This window comes from Henckelia pumila, chromosome 2 (assembly GCF_033568475.1).
Source record: "Henckelia pumila isolate YLH828 chromosome 2, ASM3356847v2, whole genome shotgun sequence".
Classification (NCBI taxonomy): Eukaryota; Viridiplantae; Streptophyta; class Magnoliopsida; order Lamiales; family Gesneriaceae; genus Henckelia; species Henckelia pumila.
In genome coordinates this window covers 42,943,217-42,952,112 of record NC_133121.1, presented here as the reverse complement: position 1 = coordinate 42,952,112, position 8,896 = coordinate 42,943,217, and the positions used below count along the sequence as shown (strand labels likewise).

Below are 8,896 nucleotides of genomic sequence, written 5' to 3'. Positions count from 1 at the left end.
TGAGATTTCTGCTGAAATAAAGAATCAAATGAAGCGTATGTATTCTCTAACTGACAAGCCCATCAAAGTTCTCTGCAAGAAAAAAATACTATAGATGGAGTTCAGGATATTGCACGATGTTGTGGCCAAATCTCTTCTGGACAAAGCAGGTTCCTTTGACGCTATTACATCTAAAAAATTTGAAGTTATGACTGCTATTTTTGCGGGTATTTCAGTCAATTGGTCTGCCGTTCTATTCGATATTTTATCTTCAATGATTACTACCCCAACAGTTCAATCTTAGGTTTGCAATTCAAATCGGAGAAATCTTGAATGATTTGAATATCCATCTGGGACCCTCTACCTATCTTCATCCTTACAAGACATTGAATGAGAGGGCAATTGAGGTGTACAAAGCCAAGAAGTTGATCGTTTTCAAGCATGGTACACCCAATCCGGATGAGATTGATGATTTGATTGTACGAGAAGAATCCAAGTCTCTAGCAATTCAGCTGCCAAGTCCACTGCAGCTCAAAAGCCATCTGTTCCAAAGAGGAAGAAATCAGTAAAGAGGATATTACTGATTGAGTCTACTGAGTCAGATGAGTCAGATTCAGATCAAGTGACTCTGGCTGAGATTGTTCTTTCCCCTCCTCAAAAAAAGAATATATCTCTTAGACCTCCTCCTCGAGTTCCAACAGCACTTCAACCAACTCCAATTCCAGCTATACCTCTGTCAAGAGTTGAAAATGTTGTTCCATTCGTGACTCGGATGAATATCACTACTCTTCAATCTGGATTCTTTAAAGAGCCCAGTGATACATCTGACCCATCTTCAACTTCCAATGCTCAAAGAATTATTGATCTAGCTGCTCAACACATCATCCAGAGTGCAGAGGAACAAATGAAAATCTTTGATAGATGGGTATTTAACCGGACCAAAAATCACTTCTCCAATTTTAAGTCTTTAAAGATGTTGTCCAAAATTGCTTCTCTTGAAAACAAGATTCTTGAGTGGGCTGAGACTCAAAACATCTCTCTTGCACTGGAAAGAAGAGAATTTGTTGCACTCAGATTGAAGGAAAGTTTTCTGAGAGCCTATCTGAGACAGAAGAGAGCACAGTTCAATCCAACTAGTTTGGATGTTTTTGATCAAACTGCTGCCATAAGTCAATTAGAGAATGATGCTCTACTGATGAATTCTACTGCTCAAATGATGAGACAAACTTTTCTTGTTGAAGTCTCATCAACTCAGACTCATTCATCTGACAATATTTCTGACACAGAAGACTTTGATCCGATAATCAACCTTCCTTCTGATGATCAGGTTTCACCTCCTCTCCTGCACAACCAAAATCTTCTCCAAAGGAAATGCAGATGAATGACTATGTAATTGAAGAACCTTTGGTTGAGGAACCTTTTATTGAGATTCAAGTTGAAGAGCCAATTATTGATCAATATATGGCTCAATATCAGATGGAAGATCCTGTCTCTAAAGCTTATTTCATTGAGAATGTTACTATTGAGCCTCCAGAACAATTGTTGGTTCCAACTTCTTCTGAGGAACTTAATTTTGATCCAAACACAACCATTGTCCCTTTTGTTCCGGCTAAAGAACGACTTCAGGCTCCATCTGCAGAATATTTAATTGAGAAAACAATTTTGGAAGCAGACAGAGAGTTTACATTGGAACTTCCTCCTATTTTAAAGATAATAAAACTTGATCCAATTCACACTTTGTTCAAACCTCTAACTATTGTATTCGAAAAAGAACTGGAAATTCCTTTTGCAAATATATCTGAGGTATCAATCTTAAGTGAAGCTGCTTTTCCCCTCCAATTAGTTCAAGCTTCACCAATCCTTATAGAAGAGATTGATTCTGAGCTTACTAATCACGTCTCTCCAGTTCTTTAGATCTGTGACTTTGCATCTTCTCAAGACAATGTTTCTTCCACACAACAGAATGATGTACTGCCACCCCAGTTTCTATCCGAGTATTTCAATCAACTATTCAATCTGGTGTTTGAGTTGCAAACAAAAACAACTCAAACTTCTATGGATTTGAAAGACTTCAAGGCCATCATGTTGAAGATTATCAATGATATATCTGAATCTATGATGCACTTGCACAGAAAACAAACAAAAGAATATGCTGATATCCTTCGCAGACTTGATAGCATTCAGGCTTCCAATGAAACAAACAATCAAAAGCTTCATGATACCTTTGGTACCCAACTCACAATAATTCTTGATCTACTACATGAGGTTGGTAATGCCAAAAAGGGGGGGAAAAGGAAACCTCATCCAAAGCATCAAAGGGAAAAGGGAAGAAGTAGCAGAGAAGCAGAGTTTGAAGAATTTTGACAAAGTTTGAAGAATTTTGAAATATTTTCTGATCAGTACTTATTATTGTTCAAGACTATTATTTGAAGCTATGAAAGAAAGCCTATTTGATCTGCATTCTTAAGTCTTGATATTGATAAAGATGACTTGGTTTTGACATTACCAAAAAGGGGAAAATTGTTGGTGATTAAATTATAAGTTTTGGTGATAATAGATCCAACAAAACCAAGTGCTAAATAAATAAGATCTTTAAGGACAAACGGAAGTTGGAATTCAGATCAAACAAAACAAATGGATTCATTCAGATCGAACTTAACAAAGTTGATATTCATATCCAGATCAAGTTTCCGACGAAATTGGATTAATCCGGATAAATCAAGCATTTGATCTATGTTCCCTCGCAACTATTGTACTTCAACAGATCAAATAACCATCCTCTAGAACAACCCAGATCGATCAAAATCTTATATCTTCTGCCAGATCGAGTACAAATCATATTCGGTCAAAATCTATTATTTACACTTCACCCAGATCAAGTGTAAAAATCTTCTGCCTGATCAGATAAAATAAACCAGATGAAAGCCTCAGTTGTCGCTATTTTTCAAAAGGTTGTTGAACTAGAAGACAAACTCATTAAATTAAGATTTGAACGTTGGCAAGCTTTTTTTAAAGTCAAGATTTGTGAGTCAATTTATGAGATATGTAGGCGGCTCATTTTCAGAAGATGTTGACAGCTTACTGGCTAGTTTTGAAAGCTATAAATACGTGGTGATTCAAAGATTCAAACCAAGGAGTGAACAACACAAGAAACCACGATTTAAAAGATTGCTTTCCAACTCATCCGAAAAGCCAAAAAGCCTTCACTCTATATTTAATTCAGAAACTCACATTACCAGATCAAAGTTTCGAAGCTCTGAGTTAGATATTAATATATCAAGATCGATCGAGCCCAAGGAAATATATATCACATCAAGAACGATCCAGATCAAAGCTATTTGTAGCTTCCTAGATCAAAGTTTCCGAAGCACATTTTTGTGGCTTTTCTTTGTAACTCAAGCAGAGTGTTTGATCTGCTTCGAGAGAGTGTTGCTAGAAGTTCCTCTCAAAGGGTTTATTGGATTGAATTTGTACAAAGCGTTGAATAAATCAAATTCTTCTATTGCAATCCTTCTGGAAACAAAAAAAAGGGTGACGTATGAGATTAAGCTCCGAGCATCCATAAAAAATCCTCTGTCCCTTTTACTTACTGTATTTACTTTACTTTTATTTGTCTTTATATTTTTATAGTTCAATTCTGCGAGGAAGATTCTTCCACCTGATCTTATCAGATCTTTCAAGCAGAACAAAGTTTTAAGCAATCAAATTTTCTGTCTGGTTTTAACAAATCAGATCGAAGTAACATTAATTTTTAAATTAGTGCATTAACCCTCCCCCCCCCCTCCCCCCACCATTTTTCGATCCTAACATATAGGTAATATCATCAAATAATGACAATGGCCAATCATAAAAATCAATTACACAACACAACAAATATACATATCCTCCTATTCAATTACTGCAAATAAAACCCAAAATATGTCTCTACTTGGTGATATATAAACATAGAAAATCATGTAAAAGAGTACTTCATAAGACGTACACCACTACTTTCAAAAAAAACCTGCTACATGTTCTAATCTCATCATTTTAACATGAAGCTCGGGTGTGAATCTATAACAAATGTAACAAATCCAAACAAATAAACTCCTAGGTATATTAAGTTAATATGTAAAAGCTGGAAACACATAGATGTAAATGAAAACAACTATTATAAGCTTCTCATTTTTGTTTCATCTCTTGGAATATAATCACTTTTTTTTCTTTGAACTCCATAGAAACAAACTTTTAAATCAAAACAGGGGTTCAAGACATGGTGGATATTTCAATAATTAAGCAAACGAACTAAGCCCAGAAAATGAAGATATTTATTCAATACCTTACCTTTCTTACCCACAACTTCCAAATCATCTGAGTAACCACCACCAACATCTTCCTGGTTATCTACTCTACCATTTTTAACTACTCTTGCAAGATTCTAAAATTATCATTATTGTTATCACTAAAAAAGAAAACAAAAAAAAAAAATTTCACTGGCTAGCTTCAGTGACCATGATTGATCTGTCAAAACAACACAAACCACATAAAGATACTTCTTGTTGGGTTGCACAACCAAACCATACTTGTAATCCTCGTCAATGTACAAAACCCAGCAATCCCCAGTAACAGGAATTATAGGCAAGAATGCCAACCATAATTAATAAAAACAACACACATACTAAGGTGCACATGTGCTGAGAAGAGGATCATCACACAAATTGCAGTGTGCACCTTCAATGAACCACACCGAGCATTGCTATTTTGAAATACAGGTGTATGAAGGTTACAAACCATTGAAAAATTCAAGCAAACATAAGACTATTATAATATATTGAACTTAAAACTTAAAAGTACACAATATTTTCATTCAAGGTGCATTAAATCGTGCTTTGGCCATTAAGAAGTACCGATGTGCACACTATAAGATCAAGGCACACGCCTCATTCCAGAGATGTGTGTCAGGACCATTGAAGATATGCCTTGTGTGTTTAGGAACACACATGGTGTATTTTTAATAAACTACGATATAGTTTAAAACCAAAATTTAATGAAGCTTAATGAAGTCCAAGCTAACCACATAAAGAAGAATGCATATAATCTATGTAAAAAAATGCATCCGTCAAGTAGAAAGTTGCAAAAAGTTTATAAATAGATAAAATATGCTGATAAAAATATAAAAAAATTTACAAACACAAAAAAAAAAATTTACCTACTTATTAAACATTTCGACCTTGTACTCCCATCTCTTTTTCCATCATCCCGATTACCTAAAAAAACTCATACGCAAAAAGAATGTTAAAATACAAAAATATGGAGAACACACAATATAAAACCTGATTAATATGTGTGCGTAAGAGAAATGTGGATAAAAAAATAAATACATGCTCTCTCTATAACAGATGATAAGTTCATTATTAGGGGCAACAACAGTTCGAACAATAAATGATCAGAGATTTGGGGGAAACAACTGGGTTGTGTTTGAAATATTCTAGGGTTCAAACACATCCTTCAATCGACCAAAAACAACAAATAAATTTGGACGAAATCGTGACGAATAAGATGTGAAACTTCAGTCGTGAAATAGGGTTGAATTTTGATCTTCATTCTTACCATGTAGGATAGAAACAGATGCTTTCAAGGCTTGGGTATGCTGGAACAGAGGGTTTCGAACCATTTCCAGCGGCATATGAGAAACGATAGTGAAGACCAAAGACAAGAAATTTCTTGGATCGAGATTCGAGAGGCAACAGGAATGAGACTTTTAGGGTTGGGTTTTCATTTCTTACTCTTCTAATAAGTTAATTCATATTGATATTAATTAATATGTATATGTGTGTATGTATATGTGTGTGTTTGAGTGATAAAAGATGGAGGGAATTGTGAAAATAAGAGGGAATGAGATGTTTGGGGAATTAAAAAAAAAGTTAAAACTTAAAAGTTAACTATTTAATGACATCATGGTAAAAATATCACAATAGATAGGTTATTATGATATATATTATCAAATTAATTTTTTTTTAACAAGTGTCCTTTAAAGATATTTTTGCCAACATTATATAAAAAATGTCATCTCACAAATGTCACTATATCTAATTTTCTTGCAGTGGTTGGAGTAAAGTCTTCTTACCAGTTCTTCGACTTTTTTTCTGAAATAGATAGTTGTATTGACATTGTCCGCATGTCAATACAAGTACAGTAAGGATTGTTTTCCATTGGATTTGATGTACAAACCGAATTTGTACGTAGTTAGTAAAGAGAAAGTACTGAAAACTTATAACACAATTAATATGTTAACCTTGAAGTAACTAATCATAAGTATATATGGCAAAATATAGTTTGCTAAGTGAATTTTTATATATTATGTAAGATAAGATGAGTCATAGATAATTTATGACAAATTTTATGACATGTTTTGTCCACTTCAACACAAGTAGGTTAGTCACCAGTAACTATTGACAAGTGTTAGGTTACAATTTATTATTTAAATTATAAATGTTAGTCATCATATTATTTGGTTGATTTCCACCACATGTAATGCATAGAAAAATTAGTCATCACTTCTTCATGTTATGTGTCAATGGAAGGAACATTGCAATAAACAAAAGAGAAGTTTTAAATTATAATCAATTTGTGAGGTCATTTGCAACTAAGAAGATGTTGAAGAAAAGAATGCTGATGTTAGGTAATACTCACTTGGCATGCAAACAAGAATTTTGATGTGTTATAGTTCTTTATCTAAATTGTGTCAAAGACAAGAATGTCAATGTTAAGTAGTACTCACTTGATATGCAAACAAGAATTCATCCAATGAAAACAATCCTTATTATATCTATATTTGTTGTGGACAATGTCATTAAAACTATCTATTTCAAAAAAAAGTTAAAAATTTAGTAAGAAGGTTTTATTTCAACCTAATATGAATGAGTCGTTACTCAGATGAAAAAGAAGCTTTCTTGTTTCTTAGCCACATCTACTGCCATATGAAAATTTTCAAATCTATTACTTTTTAAACATTTACTTCCCAATCATCATTAACCCAAAAAAATTTACTTCCCAATCATCAAATTTAGTTATATATTTAACTTAATACATATATTTATAATAATTATTATTTTTAATTTTTGTAATTAATTAAGTAACCATATATTAATTTTTTTAATAATTAACTTACAAAAACTTCTGTCACAAACTACAGCCTAAACATTTGAAAACCAATACGCATAACATTGTTTGTGCGTGCAAGTCATAACAGTTGTTAGGGAATTTGGATGCAGATGCGTTTTGGCATCAACATCAAAGAGTATATCCGCAACTCATATTTGATGTGACACATGTAACCAGATTCCTAGCCATTGACATACTTGAAATAGCATCAAACAAACACAAGTTAGAAAACCTCAAGGCAAGTAAAGCATCTCAAACCTCCAATTTTCAGAAGAGCTAAAATGACACAAATGAATGGGCATCAGTTTTAAAAAGCTCGAATTATGTAGCTACATGGTTTATTCAGCAAAAGTATAAATTCCTCATCATCTGCCCCATACATTGAAGATTGCAAACACATATCCAATAATCAAGATTGCAAAATAGAAAAGCAATGTGCCATATCGAGACAGCAGTGAGGCTAGTAACAAAGGAAGCCCACTTGATCAGTGATCGGCCATGAAAATGTTGATATAGCTGATCTCAGGAAGCATATATCTTATCATTATACACTTGAATGTGCATCAAGAAGCCGCTTAATCATCTTATAAACCAAGAGACCTAAATCCATAACGTCAAAACATGTTCATTTAATTTAATTATGCCTGAAGCAAAACTAAGAGAAGAACTGAAAATATTATGAAAATAGTTCCCCACCATCAAACAGATTCATGTTTATTTATGCCTCCGTATGAACCGAATAGTTGAGACAACCAATCCAGTTATTCAAGAGGCATTCAGTAATAACCGAAATTCTTAATTTTTTCAGTAACTTTTCGAAAGGTAGAAACTTTAATGTTTTGATGAGACCCGATATACAAACTACGCTTTTGGAAAGGCTGCTAAAAGTTATTAGTCTCTCCACTCACACTATCTAGGCAACCGAATTCACAATGAGGCATTTGCTAATGCAACTAAGCCACATCAAGGACAGTAAGATCACATAACTTTCCAAAGTCCCAACCAATGTTATGAGCAGAGAGGGGCACAAAGAAATAGAGTGGGACAAGAGTATATAAAAATGAGGTTAGGAACAAAGTGAATCGTGCATAGTACTCAGCACCCCAAATTTCAAGTATCACTTCTTAAGAGGAAAAAATCTAAATAGATTCTGTAAAAATAAATTGATATTGTGATTCAAAAATCATTCCAGTGATTGACAACCAGACTACCATATTCATACCATATCTTTTTTCATATTCAGGCTAAGATAATAAAAATTATGGAATCAATGAAATCAAAGTTTACCAGAAACAATATACAAAAACATGCAGAGCTTAAAGCATATCTTAAATATAATTTGACTCACATAAATTAATTGTTTTTGTTTTGTAAGATTTATAGTTACTAAAAACCCACAAGATGTGTCCAGAAAATAAACTTTGGTTAAACTGTCCACAGTTATGCTGTGTGATGTATATTTGGAGCCACGTGGTGATGAGAATAATTATGAAGATTAAGGTGGAGTGCACACAATCATGAATGTCGACAAACAAGTTGATCTTAGAGGGGATTGGGCCCGTTGGGTGGGTCGGTCCATCCTCTCTGAGTTTATCACACAGGGCAGTTGGATATGATAAATTTCTAATTCGTCTAGATGATGGGTCATCCCGCTCCGCTAAGTGGTGGGTTGTGGTGGGTTACGGATCAATCCGTCAAATATAACTAAAAATTGATGTGTCGGCTCGTTCCGCCCCACACAGTCAAATAGAAGAGTTGGGTTGATAATTTTCGA

The 8,896-nt window shown here is 33.8% G+C and overlaps 2 non-coding genes across 2 annotated transcripts; both read right to left on the bottom strand.

The window, feature by feature from the left end:
• Positions 1-7,417: 7,417 nt before the first annotated feature.
• LOC140885659 (small nucleolar RNA SNORD36) lies at positions 7,418-7,497 on the bottom strand. The gene has a single exon (XR_012151079.1). It is a non-coding gene; the product is annotated as a small nucleolar RNA SNORD36 (small nucleolar RNA).
• Positions 7,498-7,760: 263 nt separating this feature from the next.
• Positions 7,761-7,899, bottom strand: LOC140885587 (small nucleolar RNA snoR138). The gene has a single exon (XR_012151031.1). It is a non-coding gene; the product is annotated as a small nucleolar RNA snoR138 (small nucleolar RNA).
• Between the last annotated feature and the right edge of the window lie 997 nt (positions 7,900-8,896).